The sequence below is a fragment of the Notamacropus eugenii genome, chromosome 6, assembly GCF_028372415.1.
Source record: "Notamacropus eugenii isolate mMacEug1 chromosome 6, mMacEug1.pri_v2, whole genome shotgun sequence".
In the NCBI taxonomy this organism is placed as follows: domain Eukaryota; kingdom Metazoa; phylum Chordata; class Mammalia; order Diprotodontia; family Macropodidae; genus Notamacropus; species Notamacropus eugenii.
In genome coordinates this window covers 146,601,172-146,620,714 of record NC_092877.1, presented here as the reverse complement: position 1 = coordinate 146,620,714, position 19,543 = coordinate 146,601,172, and the positions used below count along the sequence as shown (strand labels likewise).

The 19,543-nt window shown below is 37.0% G+C and overlaps 1 long non-coding RNA gene across 1 annotated transcript in view; it reads left to right on the top strand.

Moving 5' to 3' along the window:
* LOC140510664 (uncharacterized) overlaps positions 1-10,013 on the top strand; it is a 30,889-nt gene extending 20,876 nt beyond the window's left edge. The window contains exon 3 of the long non-coding RNA XR_011969327.1: positions 9,454-10,013. This is a non-coding gene — a long non-coding RNA (uncharacterized lncRNA). The remainder of the gene's footprint in view (positions 1-9,453) is intronic.
* The last annotated feature ends 9,530 nt before the right edge of the window (positions 10,014-19,543 follow it).

Below are 19,543 nucleotides of genomic sequence, written 5' to 3'. Positions count from 1 at the left end.
CTGTTTCACATACAGATAGGCTTTTCATCCCCAGACCTCTAAGTGCACTATTCTGAGTGAACAATTTATAATTATTTCTTTTTTATCACTCTTGTCGAGAGGGGATTTGAGTCATGACCAGAGAAAAAGCAGGTGGCTGATTGATCCATACTTTCTGTCATTCCATGGATTTGAGATATAAAATATTACCTGAACTTTTAAAACAAATAACTGTAATTTCCATTTAACTGATTTTTGGCCTTGGACCACATTTGTGCATCAGTAATTTATGTTGAGTTAGAACAAAATGGAGACTGTGTTGGAATGTGAACCAGGAGAGAAGAGATGGGCGGGGGGAAGGGATACAGGTAAATTCAGCTGACCCAGTACAGCCTGGGCTCCAAAAATCGTTTCTTATTTTGCTCTAATCATGAAAGAAAGTAGCATTTGAGATAAAACTCATAAAAAAATAAATCATTGATTTATGGAGGTGGAAGCCACTTCCAATATCACTCAGCCAGGGAATTAGTAACAGGAAACTCTGGGAGCTGTTGGAGCATCAGTAGAATATAATTTCCTTGAGGACAGGGCTATTTTCATCACTGTTGTTTTGTCTTTGAACTGGCTGGTACTTAGTGGGTACTTGAAAAATGCCTTTTAGATTGGTTAAGATTGAACATTGATGCCTTTCAAGCACTCCTCAAATTTCATCATGTAGAATGGGCTGGAGCAGATTTTCAAGGCTATTTTGGCCAGAATTGTCAAACTGGCAAAACTCCCCAATGCTCAGAACCAGATTAAAATATAATTGGGAAGTTTTAACAAGATAAAATTAAATATTGATTTATGGTTTCCTAAGGCAATATTTGTCTATATTGACTTAGGGATCAATTTCTATTTGACTTCTATTTGACTTCTAATTTCTACTTGACTATTTGACTTCTATTTGATTTAGACTGGCACCCTAATTTCACAGATGGGGAAACAGAGTCTTAGAAATTTTTCCTGCAGTTCCGCTACTACTGAATGACTGAGTCAGGGCTGTAACTCAAGTTTGCTAATTCCTAGTGCAGTTTTAAAATTTCATTTTGTATTTTTTTTGCACTACCCCAGAATAATTAATGTGCTCCCTATTTATTAATATCTTTGACATTATCAGAGGTGTGGGTACTGGTGCAAGCTCAAACTGCCTCAGGAGAGCCCATTGTTAAGTATTCAATGTGAAAGTTTGTACAGCAGAAATCATCAAACGCTACAGAGCTAGGTTTGACCGATTATTTTTACTGATTGTCTAGACTTGCGAAAGTGATGGAGAAAATGGTGACAATGCATATTAAGCTTAAAAGTGTGTCATGCATACATTTTCTTTTTTTCTGAAGAGTAGGGAGTTAAACACTTACCTGTTTAATCATTTAAAAAAATTAAACCCATTAAACATTTACCATTTAATCCTAAAACTTTAACCAGCTTTGGAACAATTCTAGCACCTCTTCATGCTATTCTCTGTCACAAATGAAACATAAGATTTAACAAGGGTTGGAATTATCAGGGTTGTGCCTTTTCTGGAAATGATTTCAGTTTTAGTTACTGTCACCCATAAATAAGATATATGAATAGAAAGCTAAATCCATAAAGGTATGTCACTGGAACACAAGGTCTGGGAAAGCTTTCACCATGGACCTAGCAATAAACTGTATGTCTATTGTCTGATTGCCAGCCTAGCTGGGTTCAGAGAGTTTTTGAATCAGGTTTGTCTCAGAGTTATGCAAATTTTAGCTATGGAAATGTTTTTTTCCTCTTTAATAGCACTTTTTTCCAATTACATGTAAAGACAGCTTTCAACATTCATTTTTATAAAATTTTGAGTTCCACATTTTTCTCCCTCCCTCCCAAGACAGCAAGCTACATGACATAGGTTATACATGAATAATCATGTTAAACTTATGCCCACATTAACCATTTTGTGGAAAAAAAATCAGAACAAAAGAGGAAAACCATGAGAAAGAAAAAAAGAAGAGAGAGAGCAAATAATATGCTTTGATCTGCATTCAGACTCCATAGTTTCTTCTCTGGATATGGATAATAACTTCCATTGTGAATCTTTTGGAACTGCCTTGGATCATCGCATTGCTGAGAAGAGCTAAGTCTATCATAGTTGATCATCACACAGTATTGCTGTTGCTGTGCGCAATGTTCTCCTGGTTCTGCTCACTTCACTTTGCATCAGTTCATGTGAATCTTTCCAGGCCTTTCTTAAATCTGCCTGCTCATCATTTCTTATAGCATAATAATATTCCATTACATTCATGTACCACAGCTTGTTCAGCCATTCCCCAACTGATGGGCAACCTCTCAATTTCCAGTTCTTTGTCAACACGAAAAGAGCTGCTATACATACATACATACATACATACATACATACATACATATATATATATATGTAGTACATGTGGGTCCTTTTCCGATTTTTATGATCTCTTTGAGATACAGACCTAGTAGTGGTATTGCTGGATAAAAGGGTATTCACAGTTCTATATCTCTTTGGGCATAATTCCAAATTGCTTTCCAGAATGGTTGGATCGGTTCACAACTCCACTAACAATGCATTAGTGTTCCCATTTTCCCACATCTTCAACAATTCTCATTTTCCTTTTCTATCATATTAGCAACTCTAATAGGTGTGAGGTGGTACTTCAAAGTTGTTTTTAATTTGGATTTCTCTAACCAATAGCAACTTAAAGCATTTTTCATATGATTATAAATAGCTTTAATTTATTCATCTAAAAACTGCCTGTTCATAATCTTTGACCATTTGTCAACTTGGGACTGACTTATATTCTTATAAATTTGACTCAGTTGTTCTCTATATGTTTTGGAAATGAAGTCTTTATCAGAAACACTGACTATATTTTCCAGCTTTCTGTTTTCCTCCTAATCATGGTTGCGTTGATTTTGTTTGTGCAAAATCTTTTCTTTAATTCAATGTAATCAAAATTATTCATTTTGCATTTCATAATGTTCTCTGTCTCTTGTTTGGTGACAAATTCTTCCCTTCTGCATAGGTCTGATATGTAAATTATTCCTTGTTCTCCTTATTTGCTTATGGTATCATGCATTATGTTTAAATCATGTACCCATTTTGACCTTATTTTCTTATAGGTTTGTGGAAACTTTTAAAAGTTTTAATTGATACCTTCAATTTTTATGTTATATGCATTTTCCAATACCCCCAACCCCACCTCTCATTAAAAAGTCCTTTGTAAAAGAAAAAAGAAAAGAAACTAATTAAGATTATCTGGCAAACAGAATTAGCAGGTCTGACAACTTTTTTTTTAACATTCTAAATCCATAGACCACGAGCTCCCCAAAGCAGAGAAGCTGACACAATGTCTCTCAAAGATAATCTACTAATTCACATAGGGTTTATGATCTCTACCCATACCAACAAAACAACAAATCTTTTGTGTTGAAGTATTCAACAACTTAGGCAGCTAAGTGCTGCAGTGGATAAAGTGACAGTCCTGGGGTCAAGAAGACTCATCTTCCTGAGTTCATATATGACCTCAGACACTTACTAGCTGTATGATCTTGGGGAAATCTCTTCACTCTGTTTGCCACAGTTCCTTACTTGTAAAAATGAGCTCTCCACACCAGTACCTTTGTCAAGAAAGCCCAAATGGGGCCACAAAGAGTCAGATATGACTGATAAACAACTTAACAACAATCAGAAAGAATAAGCAAATAACTCTCTTAAGCCGTAATTTAAAAAAAAAAAACAAGGGAAACAAAGTCATCTTTTCAGCATAGTCTTTTGAAAATACTAACAGAACAGTGATGCAGGAAACTTGTCAGGGTTTCAAAGATCATCTGAACTGATCTCTAAAATATTGCATAGTAAATCATAGGATCAAAGATGTAGAATAGGATGAGACCTAAGATGTCAATGATTCTAAGTTCCTTATTTCACAGGTGAGGAAATCACACCCATGAGATAATTTTAAAGGATGAACAATTATATAGCTTAGAAATGACATGGCTGATGGAAGAAAGTGACTGTACAATAATGCCAAACATCAAATGGAAGATGTAAGAATTAGTCAATTCTTAGAAAGTTTTCAAATAGTTGGATATTTGGTATGGTACAGAAAAACTTAATTGTAATAGACTTTTCCAATTTTTAATCTGGATGTTTATCATCATAGAAATACAACCTACAGTTATGGCTAGGGGTAGATACGAGGCTTGTTTTTTCATTGATATAATGAACTCTCAGTGGAGAAAACTCTCTTTACCAATATAGATTGGAACTTTCTCTAAAACTTATAGTCTTAACTACCTAGAGCATGGAAAGGTTAAGTGATCCACACAATCATTACATAACAGGGATGGAACTTGAACCCAGATCTTCCTCTTTTTGTGTCCAGATTTCTATCCCCTATTGTACCAGACCACATGCAAGAAATTCTAAAGGGACTTGGATTGTTTTTTGAGGAGGACCAATGAGATCATGGGGTGATGTCTTGACTTGTACATGAATTGGATTCAAGTGAGGCACAATTATACAGAATTGTCAGCCTCACTTTTTCTTCCTAAGTTATCAAAGTCCAGCGGCAAGACAAAAGTCAAGACAACTGGTAATGGCCAGAGATGTAGTGGATGACCTTCGCATCTTTGACATCTGACCAAGCTCTAAGTGTTCCACAATGCTTGCTTTAGCTACCATCATTGCTGTTGAAACACATTGCTCTCCTCCACCCATTCCACTGGAGGAGGTCTTCACAAGCTTGGGGTAGACATTCCCTAACTCACCAGCAGGTCTGAAACCCATCAGTTACCTTCAATTGGGTTTAGCCCATTCAAGATGATTTTACCAGGGTGTGACTGGTAACAGCTTCTTGGAGCCACAGGTGGGAGTTGAGTGCAAGGGACTTGGATGAGATGTAAGGAGAAACTACATAGTAGTGAGGAACGTTTAAATACAGAAATCTATTACTTTAGGAAACTATGAAATGAAAACTAAATAAGCTTTTGAAAATATGGCCAAAGTGGGGCAGAGCCAAGATGGTGGAGTAGAAAGACACATATACTCTAGCTGTTCCCCCGCAGCCCATAAAATACCTGTAAAAATGATTCTAAACAAATTATAGAGCTGCAGAAGCCATAAAACAACAGAGTGAAAGAGATTTCCAGCCCAAGATAGTCTGGAAGGCTGACAGGAAGGTCTATCGCATGGGACACAGAGCACAGTGCAGCCCACAGAGCCCAACCCAGCCTTGCCCACATGGCACCTGCAGGAACAGGACCTAACAGGCTTTGGGGGCAGAATCCCTGGCAGCAGCAGAGGTTCTCAGATTCCTCAACCCATAAACACCAAAGACAGCTTCAAAGGTCAGTGAGAAAGCTTTTTCATCTGGGTTAGAAGAGAACAGGGTGGCAGCACAGCAGCTTCCATTTTTGGAACCCTCAGTCTAAAGCCCCTGGGGAAACTGAGCCACTGATCTGAGTCTCAGCCCTGAGTGGCATCTGGGGGTGAGGAAGAGTACTGGCTGGCATGGTGGAGCTGGTGGCAGCTCTGGAAAGGGAATCCTACTTGCAGATCCTGGACAGAAAAACTTTGATAGCTCCCAGACTCTACTTGATTATGCCACCTTGGAGGAATGGAGAACTTACAGGTTCCCAGAATATACCCTCCTCTTGATAAGGGACTCAAAAGTCAAGTAACTGGCTGGGAAAATGCCCCAAAAAGGGGGGGAAAATAAGACTATAAAAGATTACTTTCTGGGTGAACAGGTATTTTCTTCCATCATTTCGAGTGAGGAAAAACAATGCTCACTATGAGAGGCCTCCAAAATAAATGTGCAAAGGTGTCAGGCCATGGAAAAGCTCAAAAAGGATTTTGAAAATTAAGTAAGAGAGGTGGAGGAAAAATTGGGAAGAGACATGAAAAGATGTAAGAACATCATGAAAAGTGAGTCAACAGCTTGCTAAAGGAGACCCAAAAAATGTTGAAGAAAATAACACTTTTGAAAATAGACTAACTCAAATGGCAAAAGAGGTTCAAAAATCCAATGAGGAGAAGAATGCTTTAAAAAGCAGAATTAGCCAAATGGAAAAGGAGGTTCAAAAGCTCACTGAAGAAATAATTCTTTAAAATTAGGATGGAGCAGATGGAAGCTAATGACTTTATGAGAAACCAAAAAATTACAAAACAAAACCAAAAGAATGAAAAATGGAAGATAATGTGAAATATCTCATTGGAAAAATAACTAATACGAAAAACAGATCCAGGAGAGTCAATTTAAAAATTATGGGACTATCTGAAAGCCAGGAAAGAGAAATCACAAGGGACTTACTAAAGTTGAACTGTTTACATTCCTACATGGAAAGATAATATTTGTAACTCTTGAAACTTTTCTCAGTATCTGGGTAGTTGGAGGGATTATACATGCACACACACTCACAGAGAAAGAGAGAGACAGAGAGACAGAGACAGAGAGCACAGGGTGAGTTGAATAGGAAGGGATTATATCTAAGAAAATAAAATTAAGGAGTGAGAGAGAAATATATTGGGAGGAGAAAGGGAGAAATGGAATGGGGCAAATTATCTCTCATAAAAGAGGCAAGAAAAAGCTTTTTCAATGGAGGGGAAAAGGGGGGAGGTGAGAGGGGAAAAGTGAAGCTTACTCTCATCACATTTGGCTTAACAAAGGAACAACTTGCACACTCAATTTGGTATGAAAATCTACCTTACACTATAGGAACTTAGGGGAGAAGGGGATAAGCAGAGTGGGGTGGATGATAGAAGGGAGGGTCAATGGGAGGAGGAAGCAATTAGAAGTAAACGCTGTTGGGGAGGGACAAGGTCAAGAGAGAGAAAATAGAATAAATGGGGGTCAGGAGAGGTTGGAGGGAAATATAGTTAGTCTTACACAACATGACTATTATGGAAATCATTTGCAAAACTACACATATATAGCCTATGTTGAATTGTCTGCCTTCTCAGTGGGGATGGGTAGGGAGGGAAGAAGGAAGAGAAGCTGGAACTCAAATTTTAGGAACAAATGTTGAGAATTATTTTTGCATACAGCTGGGAAATAAAAAATACATGTAATGGGGTATAGAAACTTATCTTGCCCTACAAGACAAGAGAGAAGATGGGGATAAGGGAAGAGAGGGGTGTTAGAAGAGAGGAAAGATTGGGAGAAGGGGCAATCAGAACACACGGCATTTTGGGGTGGGCTGAGTGGAGAGATGGGGAGAAAACTTGGAACTCAAAATTTTGTGGAAATGAATGTTGAAAATTAAAAATAAACATTTAAAAAAAAACAAGATATGACCAAAAGCTAATTTTTAACGAAGTAGAATAAGAAATCAATAACAAAATTATGGATGGTCTATAGAAAAGAAAGTAAAAAAAGAAACTAACATCCTGAGCAGACTTCAAAAATCATGAAAAGGAATTTGAGAGAACATAAAAGTTGAAGGGAAGCAGTGGTCCAAGGTCTTTGGTAATGGAGTTAGAATCATGAATGTACATGGATTAAGTCACTCACAATCTAAAAAGACTGGGAAGAAAAATCAGACCAGTTGATGCCAGGACCATCCAAGCTGTTTAGCGCCTTTGTGCAGCAGGCTTTCCATGTGGGGAGAAAAGATAGAATTGAATTTATAACACCAGCTTTTATTACTGATGACAATATGGGGAAAGAGAAATCTGCATTCTATAAATGCCCGTTACCATCCAATACCTTTAACCAGGAAAGGTTGGAAGGACCCTATTCACATCTATTCTATGAATAGAGTGCAAGTATCATTCCCATTCTCCCACCCCCTTCCTCTACAGATGAAGAAATAAACCATCTATGGTGTACATTGTTGATGAATTTGAAAGGCTGTTCAGGGTTATCCAGGGAGAACAGTGTGTAAGTTAAGATGGGAAAAATTAAGTCAAAGTACAGAACCAGATTGAGCTTCATAAAGTCTAAAATGGGTTGGTAAGCTAATGCCTCTCTGTGTTAGTAAAGAGGGAAAAAACCCCTCCCAGAGGGTATTACGTAAGACAGAAACCAAGTTGCTAAGGAGAGAGTGAACAAGAGAAGAAAATATGAGAGGTTAATTTTGAGATGTTTTAGAAGAAACTTCAAATATAACTTAAGCTAAGTAGTAAATATTAGCATGGGCAGCTAGGTGACCCAGTGCAATAAGGAAGACTTGAGTTCAAATGTGGATTCAGACACTTACTAGCTGTGTGACCCGGGGCAAGTCACTTAACCTTGTTTGCCCCAGTTTACTCACTTATAAAATGAGCTGGAGAAGAAAATGGCAAACCACTCTGGTATGCCAAGAAAACCCAAATGAGGTCACAAAGAGTCAGACATGATTGAAAACAGCTAAACAATAACAAAACCATTAAGATGTTCTTAGGTAAGATATAACCCAAACACAGGACGATTAAGGAACTGAATCAAAGTCCCAGTATTTTGCAATGCACTGAAAAGAAGAATGGTGAATGTCAAAAGATGGTGAATGGACACAATTACAGCATTTACTGGGATAAGATGAATGAGTTAAAAACAAGGTAGAGAAAAATGAGTGCAGCTTTGAGAGGCCTTTGTCTAACAGTTGACTGATAGTGGAAGTGGCAGCAAATCTCAGTGTAGCACATGTTTTGTAGAATTTGGGGCAAACAGCTTAGAGAAAGTCACAGCTGAACTTGTAACCAGGCATGCTTTAAAAAAGGAATGCTGATGGAACACTCATTTGATCTCGAATTCTCTGGAATGTTTCTTCCTATGAGAACATCATAAAGAAAATAACATCTAAGATATTAGAAGCTGAATTCAATCCAATCTCCCAGCCTTTCATGTAGTAGAAAGTTGGTAACTTTTCTATAAGGACTGAAATTAATAACTTACTATTAATTTATTTTAGAAAACTATAAAATAGTTCACTTTTTTATTTTAGTTGTTTTTTTATTTTAATATATATGCTAGTAATCTTTCAAGATTGTGATAACTTTATTTGATTAAAAGCCAAATTGTCTCCAAGGCACAGCCCAGTTTCTAACCTAACCTTCTCCAACAGTGTAGTTTATTGCAATGTAGATGGATTTGTTCATGCTTTAATATCTACTACTACATGTTCTTAGGTTTCTTCTCTTCTGTTATAGCTTCTTTAAAGTTAAGGAATGAGATTTAAAACTACCATTTTACTCTTGACAATCTCACACCATTTCAGGAATGGGAGGGAGGGGAAGGGATAAAGTGTGTTCTCATTATATAATTCATGGGGGCTGATTGGAAACCCTGTGGAAGAAAGGTCCCTTCCATTTTGCATTTCATGACAAAGAATAAAATCAAAGTTGCTCCCAGTATGATATGAATTCTGGAGTATAGGAGAGTTTAGGATCATAAACTTAAGGCCTAAAGGAACCTTAGAGATGATTGATTTCAATCTCTTCTTTTTACAAATAAGGAAACTGAAGCCCAGAGATGTGACATGACTTGTCTGACATCACAAAGGCAGGACGTGGGACTACAAGAGATCTTCTAGATTAATCAACCCAAACTCCTCATTTTGAAGATGAGGCCAAGGGAAGTAAGAGATTTGGCCAGGATAACATAGACATTGTAGATCCTGGAAGAGCTGGGATTTGAGTCTCATACTCTGACTCCAAATGTGCCCATTTAAAGAAAGGAGAGGTAAGTTCTCACAGCCTAATCATCTGCAGAAGAATTCAGCCAAGGAAGAATGGAAGTTCTAAGAAAGAATGACATAAAAATAAACAATTCTGATAACAAGGACAAAGAGTTATCTATGGAGACCAATGTAGATCCAAAGAGAATTCGTTGACTAACTGGAACATTAAAAGACATGAACAGCTAAAAAGAAAGACCTGCTTTTAGCTTTGTGGTGCTCTACCTGGCTTTTCTTTGGGGTAGGAGTCTCACAGTCTCTCAAGAGGCTAAAGAGTTATCAGCCTGCCCTTATCAGGGAGCATAGACAAGAAGGAAACCTGAGATTGCTGAAGAGAACCCAGAGGATTAATGTGATGGCTCACCCAGCAGAGAAACCAGGAAGAATATTGGGGAAAGACCCAATGCCCAGCAATGAGCAATTTCCAGGAGAGAGAGAGAGAGAGAGAGAGAGAGAGAGAGAGAGAGAGAGGGAGGGAGGGAGGGAGGGAGGGAGAGAGAGAGAGAGAGAGAAAGACAGAAAGAGAGAGACAGACAGAGAGAGACAGAGAGACAGAGAAACAGAGAGAGAGAGAGAAAGGGAGAGAGAGACAGAGGAGAAAGAGAGAGAGAGGAGAGACAGAGAGAGACAGAGAGAGCAGACCTAGAGAGCCAGATCAATGACGCTGTCAGAAGTGAGGTTGTAGCATCAGAGGTATGAGCTGATTCTCTTTGTATGTGCTCCTATGTATGAGATCCATAACATACTAACATATACAACATAAAATACTACCATGGACATGACACCTAGGTATGTGCCCCTATGCATGATAACTTCTGAAAAAAACAGCAAAGCATTTAGGAAATATCTGTGTGTACATATGCTTAGATATAACAACACATACATGTACACATATGTACATATGCATGCACAAACATGTACATGTACATAAATGAACATCATATAAATACAATATTGATATAATATATTATTGTAAAATAACGTAATATAATACAATACAACATAACACAACATAGTACACTATGATATGATATGATATAATTGATATGATACAATATGATACTATGCTATGTTAACTATACTGTACTATATTGTTATGCTAAATTATGTCATATCATGTCATACCATGTTAAACCATGTCATGTTTTTTTATGTCATGTCATATTATATCATGTTACATTATGTTATGTTATATTACATTATTAACATATGTTTATATTATATCATATATTATATATTATGTTATGTTGTGACAACATAACACAATATATATGCTATAACACGATGTAATGTAATATAACATGATATAATATGACATAGCATGATATAACAAGATATAACATAACATAATAATTGAACTTTTTTTCTGTGTACATTCTTTTTCTGGAGAAGCAGCTATTAAACATTTCCCAGCACACTTCTACTTATTCTTCCAGTGCCTTGTTTCTATCTTTATTTGTGTCTCTCTACATATATACATATAACTGATATAAATATACATGCATATGTGAAAGATAGGGTGAATTTTATTGATACAGCTTACCTAGATTTCAGCAACATTTAACAATTCTCTCAGGTTAACTTCATGGACAAGATGGAGATATGTGGGCTCTGGGATGCTAGAAGTAGGTAGATTTGGAACCAAGTGAATAGTTCAAGTCAAACAGTAGTTATTAATGAATCAATGACAAATTAGAAGGGGGTCTTCAAGAGAAAACTTTCAGAGCTTGCTTTTCTTTAAAAACCTTAGTAGGAGCCCAATAATTATTAATTGATTTCTTAATTCTTCGGCCTCTTCCCCATAGCCTAGTCCAGAAGTACATACTAAATCCTGTGTGAATTAAATTGAGTTGAACTGAGGCTCATAACATGCATACCTACATACATAACATACAAGAGTGAATTTAGACTGCTTTGCAGGATCATTTTTACCTCAAAGGTGTTCTTCATGGAATATATTTAGAAAAGGACTGATCCTGTCCATTTCATGAAATTCACCACATATCCAGGGACAATTATTGTCATCTTTGTCAGCACCTAGCTCAGTACCTCAAACACAGTAGTCTAAGCCTCAGTAAATATGAAAAGGAAGGGAGATAGCAAGCAAGATATTACAAATGTATCAGCCCTTTAAATTCATATATGTAAATATGAATTTGTAACTCATTTTCATAATGAGTCGAAACTGAAACCAAACATAAAAAATTTCCAGTTGACAACTTTGTTTTCTATGTACTAATTTGTCTTTTATTCTTTCTTTTTCTTTAGAAAGAGGGACACTTTGATGGAATATTTTTAGCTATCCAGCATCTAGGCAATGTAACCAGAGTCAATTTTTGAGGAGAGCAATTGTGACACCAAACATGGGACTTTTCCTTTCTCCATCCCCTTCTCTTTCTCTTTTTCCCTCTTTCTTTCTCTCCGATGATATGACAGCAAAAATAATTTATGAGGCATTACGAGGCAAAACAAGCCCGTAGGTATACAAAGGGGCTAGGGAACAGATGAAGCAATCAGCCATTATATTATACCAGTGGAACTAATCACATACAGACTTTCCTTTCTTTCACTTGAAGTAAACATGATCAGAATTATAGAGAACAGAGGTCTTTGAATATCTCCCAGTTCATTTGAAGAAATACAAGATTAGATTCTTAGGGAATCTAATGGAAGTTCTGCATTTTCCAGCTTTGCAAATATCTCCAAATTTCATTATCTTAGAGAACTAAGATCAAATGCTTCCTCTCAAATCCAGCCCACATTAGTGATAAGCCCTGTGTGCTACCATTGGGTAGTTGGAGGCAGGCCTCTTAATAAAATATTTGGTCTCCACCCTGCTCTGAGAAGGCAGACTCCATACTCAACACCATCCTGGAGGAATAAAATGGGAATAAGCATAAGTGTTTGTGATGCTTTTATCTTGTTTAGGACACTATTGTCCCAGTAATAATTGAGAACTGACCCAGGGACCTGTACCAAGGAGGTAACCAGTACCATCTTTTTCAAAGGCAATGAAGAAGAGATTCACCTTGAGTTACCTACACCTTGTTCTTGGACTGCTCTTCACTTGTTTCTCCCTGTCTCCTCCCCCAACTGTCAACAATCTCTTCTAAAAGGGAATTAGGAGGAATTCAGAAATTTATAATTCAGATACATCATCAGTGAAAAAAATGATCTTTTCACTTTTTAGGAGCATATGCTCCACTCTTATGTCACTGCCCAGCTTGATGGGAAGGAGAGCATATGGGACCAGGTCACAATATAACCCTTCTACAAGGCTCTTCTTAAAAAGATCCCAGTTTATAGCTGGATTTCCTGCTCCACAAGAGCCCTAATAGGTACAATTCCTTCACTCCTTCAGCCTCATACAATCATCAAAATTATCCTCACACCAATTCACTCCCTGATCACACTCTCCAATCCTTGTTCTTTGCCATGGTGCCACCGAGTCCATTAGCAAACCCTCTCTCTGTCTTTTCCACACTCCCTCATCCCTTCTCCTAACATTCTCTCCACCAGTAAGGGTGGTGTCCTTGGTCCCCTCCATTATGGATAGTTCTCTGTCCCTTCTGCTTTTGGTAATGTCCTCCTTGTACATATCTGCAAACCCCAGAGTCCTTGGCAAACAGATGTTTCTTCTTTACCCCTCATCTGACAACAACCCAGTTTTGGACACTAATTGCCTGGCTGCTTGGGGGATAGAATCTTCTTTTTATACCAGAACATTAACAGTCATGGATGCAGGATCTCACTCAGGTAAAATAGTCATGAATGGAGGTGAAATGCACCAACTGTAAAGGCAAGAAACACAGTCTTCACAGCCATCTTGCAATAGAGGTATTACTATCCCTGTCCTTTTAAATACGGGTGAGGAAACTGAGGCTTAGAGAATTTAAGTGATTGGCTCATAGTTCCAAAGGTACAAAACAGCAGGAGAAAGATTTGCACCCAGGTGCCCTTGACTTCAGTTCAAGTGTTATTCCTACTCCATCTCATTGTGTTCTTTATAATAATAATAATAATGCACTTTGGTAAGGTTTACAAAGTTCTTTTCCCACACCAACCTTATGATGTTGGGAGAGAATAATTCTCGTAACTATTGGGAGAAATCATTCAAAGATACTATTGTCTTTGTAAGAAATCAGAATCTAATTATGTGAAAACACTAGATACCCGACCAAATAAATACAAAAGATTAGTGTTTTACAAACCTATAAAAACAAAAACTAGAGAAAGGCAAATGTACTTGGTAAAACTGGTTAGTAATTTAGAAGGAAATGGATCTGGGCCTATATTCATATCCTGTACCTCAATGATTTCCAGATAGACTTATGAATAAAAAATTCTAAAAGGATGGAAGAAAATAGAATAACGTACTTATCTCACTGGCAGAAAGGAGATGACTTTTTCCCTCTATTCTGCCAATAGAAATAATTATTAGGAAGAAGACATATATGCTTAATTATATTAAAATAAATTCTGTACAACAAAAATATTTATGATAAATGTTACAAATTGAAAACCAAGCATCCAAAATAAACAAGGATATAATAAAAAAATTAGAAAGTAATAATAATAGGTCGCATTTACATAGTGCTTTAAGCTTTGCAAAACAGTTTACAAATATCTTATTAGAACTTTGGGAGGTATGTGCTATTATTATATCATTATTTGTATTTTATATTTATTTTATATTATTATTATGGACCCAAGATTAAATAAGCTTTTTTTTCTTTGACTTCCAGATCATACTGTTAAATTGTATTAAATTTGTGATCCACTAAGACCTCTGCATCTTTTGGTCTTCTAATGTGTCCTAGTCTTTATCCTTGCTCCTCCTTGCCCAGGACTAAGACCCAGATCCAAGTATGGGTAATGCAAGAAAGAACTGACCCCAGTGCCAGCAAAGGGGCCCCTGTAATCTCCTTCTGACCAGTTGTATGACCCCCATTACCATCTCTGAGTTGAGTGGCCCAGAAACTAACACTGCTGCCATTGATTGAGTTGCCCTCAAGACCTTCTGTTGGTTTTCTGGGGCAAGAATTGCTAGGTTGGGCTCTACTCTCACTCAGGTACAAAGACCTATCCTGCCAACCTTCTAAATTGTCTTGGACTGGAAAATTGTTTCACTTCATTCTTTTGTGGGTTCTGTCACTCTAGAATTTGTTTTAAGGCATTATTTATAAAGTAGTTTGAATGGGTTTGGGGGAGAAATCAAGGGCGTCCCTGCCTTTTCTCTACCATCCTAGCCCCGCCCCTCTAGTGCCCTTCTTTTAAAAATAGTCATTATTATATGTGAAGACACATGAACGAAAATGAATTCACAAAAAATTCTCCTAGCAGTGGCTTGTAGGGGGTCACTAAAAAGTTGTGACATTTTTATGACTTGAATTTCCTTTATTTAAATGTGAATAGGTGCAAAGCAAGTTTAATTGATTCTGTCAAAATCAGTATTTGGTGGGTATATCAGATTGATTCTGTTTCAGAAATGTATTAGTTGTAATAAGTCGTTAAAAATTAAAACAAAAGACCTCAGAGTTAATATGCAAATTCTTCAATATCCCTGCCCTACAATAATGATTTTGAGGCAAAGGACTAATTTTTTTCCTGACCTTGCCATTCAGAAAATTACCTCATTTTCCGCTAACTCACCATAGGCTTTATGGAGTAATAACCTAAAAACAAAATAATTAAGAACTTACTCCTTCTTGTAAGGATTCCAGTCATTTTTTTCCTTCTGTAAATGTACAGAAACTCAAGTTACGAAGCTAGTTTTAATGAAGGAAACTTGGGTGAATATCATTGACAATAAGATGATTTCTGTAAGAATTATAGCTTTTGGAATTATTAATTTACATGAGGCCTTTACTGCTCCTTATTCAATCGTTTCTTTTACTGTCATATTTCAAGCAACTCTCATTTATCATCACATAGGCGACAATAGACCCAAATCTAGTCCTTTGCATCCTTTCATTCTGATGTCTGACAAAGCCACAACTAGGGCAGTATGACTGAGATGTTGCCCCAAGGCACTGACAGCCCTCACAGCCCATCAGTACTGTAGAAATAACTGACCTTATCATTTAGTTAGCAAAAAGTAATTAAAGTGGAAGGCACCAGACAGCAGATTAGAGTGACTCTCCCTATCCCTCCCAACCACAGGCTGTGGCCTTTCCTGGAGTGACCTCTCCAATTCTGATGTCCCACAGTCTGTCTCCTACCTACAGTGCAGTTACCATGTCCCATACCGACCTCAACTGAGTATATGCTTTATATTTCTTGTACCAGTTGCCATTTTGGGTGAGATATCAAAATGCTTAAAGTTCTATATGCCAGTAAAATAACCAACGGGGACTGGGCTTCTGAGGCTGTTTTAGAAATATGCTATAGACGAGCGGTTTGATGTGGATTGTACATATGCGGTCATGCCAGGCATTATCAAGTTGGTCATGTTGCACAAGAAAACACAGACCAACAAAAACAGAAAAATAAAGCAATCTCAGAATAATAAAGTTTAAAGGAAAGAGTATACTTTAATCTCCAAAATAAATGCCATAGAAAAATGAAGTGACTTGCTGACACAGATGGAGAGACCTAGTTGTGGCTAGAATTCCAATTAACTGTATTTCTATCCATATCTAGAGCCATAAGGCCATGCTAACTTTCCTTTGCCCTGAAATATCTTGACTTTTAAAGTGTTATTCCTTTCTTGTATTTCTGCTTACCATGTAGAATGGAATGACACTGAGATAGATAACGGATATTCAGAACATTCTGTTAACATTTTGGTGTAAGCCAGACCTATGTTCATAAGAACAGACCTCTGTATAAAACCTCAGTGCAGCAGGACTTAGAGAAGTGAGAATTTCTAGAGAGTGTAGCCCATCTATATGGCATCATCTAGAGTTGCAGCTGTCGCCTTGCTCCCTATAAGTTATGACATAGAACAGATTCTTAGATCTTGTTTTGTGTCATGGACCCCTTTTAGCAGTCTATAAGACTACAGACAGTTTTTCAGAATAATGTTTTCAAATCCACAAAATGAAATGCACAAGGGCACAGTGACAGAGTGTCAGACCTGGAGTCAGGAAGACCTGAATTGAAATCTAGCCTCAGGCACTTCCTAGCTGTATGATCCTGGACAAGTTGTTGAGTTGTTTTAGTCATGTCTGACTCTTCATGACCCCATTTGGGGTTTTATTGACAAAGGTACTAGAGTGGTTTGCCATTTCCTTCTTCAGCCCATTTTATAGATGAGGAAACTAAGGCAAACAGTGGTAAGTGACTTCCCCAGGGTTACACAAATAGTAAGTGTGTGCACTCATGTCTTCCTGACTCCAGGCTCAGCACTCTACTAACTGTACCACCTGGCTGCCCCATCAGCTAGTGTAGAAATGGTAAAAGTGCCTCTTACTGCCCAGAAAACCCAACACCAACTGACAAAAGCAACTACCTAATTTGTGGGGCATATGTCTTAAAGTGTGCCTAAGAGTTTTATTTGGTAATCAAAATACCATTTTCTACACACTGTTCCAATCCTTCAAAGAAGGCAAATTTTACTCCATTTAGTTCATGATGCTAATCTTAACTGTCTTCAGTGATTTAGTTAATAGTAAATAGGTGCCATTTCTGTTATATGGCTCTTTAGGACTTACATACATGTTCAGCATACACAGTCCGATGATCGAGTGGAAGCTGTGTAGTGTGTCAGACAGACGTGGGGTCAGGAAGGTTTCAGTTCAAGTCCTGACTCTGGCACTTAGTAATAGCTAGATTAGATAGTGACTTTTCCATCATCATACAACTGTTGGCAAAGATAGGATTGAATCCAAGTTCTCCTGTCCCTACGGCCTGACTATATTATATTATCCGCTATAATAATGGCTACTATGCATATACTATTTTAAGGTTTGCCAAGAGCTTTCCAAGTACTATCTCATTTTATCCACCCAATAAATCCATTTTGCAGATGAGGACACTGAGATCGATGGAGGTTAAGTGACTTGCTCAGCTAGTAAGTATCTAAAGCTGGATTTGAACTCAGATCTTCCTGGTCCAAGGTCCAGTTTTTTATCCACTGCACCACCAAATTTTCTCTACCTTTATGACCCTGAGCAAGTTACTTCTGTAAAATGCGATAGTAGTAACTGCAGTTGCTATCTTAAGAAGGATAATATGGCACAGTAGCAGGGCAGTCTTTGATTAATGACTCCAAGTTATTTTATATGTGTATTATTTTATATGCATGTGCATATATACACACATGTATACATGTGTGTGTTTGTGTGTATACATATATAAAGTACATATATATACATGCATACACATACACACATGTGTGTGTATATGTCCTCTCGAAGCCATCCAATTCTTGTATGTAATCCACATATGAAAACCTACTCAAAGTCTTTCACAATCTACATTTACTTCCTCTGGCCAGTATCCAACTCATCATCATCCTTCCTAAGCTATGGAACCCCGGAATTAATTCATTCTGCCCTAGGTAGATTATAAAAGGACTATGGAAATACTGGCTTTATTAATGCAGCCCTTTTTTGGCTTCCAGATCATACTGATCACAAATATTAAATTTATGGTCTGCTTAAACCCCTGGATCTTTTTCAAACTATTGTTTTCCAATATCTCCTCCTTATTATCTTTGTAGGGTTACATATTTTAACTTAGATGAAAGAATTTGCATTTACCCCTAGTGAATTTAATCATAAAGTGCTGTTCACTCTTCTAGTCTGCCAATGTCCTTTTGGATCCTGACTCTGTAATTCAATATTTAAGCTATCCACCTCTGTTTAAAGTTATTTGCAAATTTGACAAAGATGCCACATAAGCCTTTATCCAGTCCATTAGATTTCCATATCAGGCATTCTCTAACTGACAAAAATTACAAAGCTGAAGAAAACAACATTATCCAAACATTTGAGACTCAAATAAAATTCTATTTTGAACTTTTTAAAGCATTATATGGAGCATTTCTTATTATGATGGCTAAGAACTAGCAACTAAAGGGTGCCTATAAGTAAGGGAATGGTGAAAAAATCATGTTATATGAATGTAATAGAATATTCTGCTCCATAATAAATGATGAAAGGGACAATTTCAGAGAAACCTGGGAAAATTTGTATGAACTGATGCAGAATTGAATGAAAAGAACCAGGAGAGCTATTTACACAAGTAGCAACAACTTTGTAAAGACAAAGACCTTTAAAAGATTTAAGATCTCTGATCAATGAAGTGACCAACCACAATTACAGTGGACAGATGATAACGGAGGAGTCATGGACTCAAAATGCAGAGTGAGACATACATTTTTGGTTTGGGCCAATGAGGGAACTCATTTTGGTTGACTGCATATTTGTTACAAGATTTTGCTTTCCTTCTTTTTTTATTTCAAAGAGAGGAAAATTGGTATGGAAAGAAAATAAATGCTTATTTATTGATTGGGGAAAACAGGATTCTAAAAATATTTGAAAAATACTATATAAGTCCCAGCAATTATCACTAGAAATATTATAACAATGACGAGGATATTGAGGCTCAGAATGCTTATATGGTCACACTGCTAAGAAGTCTTTAAACAGAATTTGAACCCAGGTCTTCTTGACTCTAAATCCACTATGCCAACCTCTACTCCATGTTGCTTCACAAATCAATGGAGATGCAATAAAACATTTTTGAAGTCTTTACTATACAAAAGAATTTCTAGTGGATAATGGAAGCATAGATAAGCTATTTAAACATTTATTTTTTTCCAAATTAACTTTTCCAGAATGTTTGGATTACTTGCAAAAAGCAATAATGGTACATATTTAAAAACCTGTGATGCCAGGGAAACTGGAATTTCTATATTCTC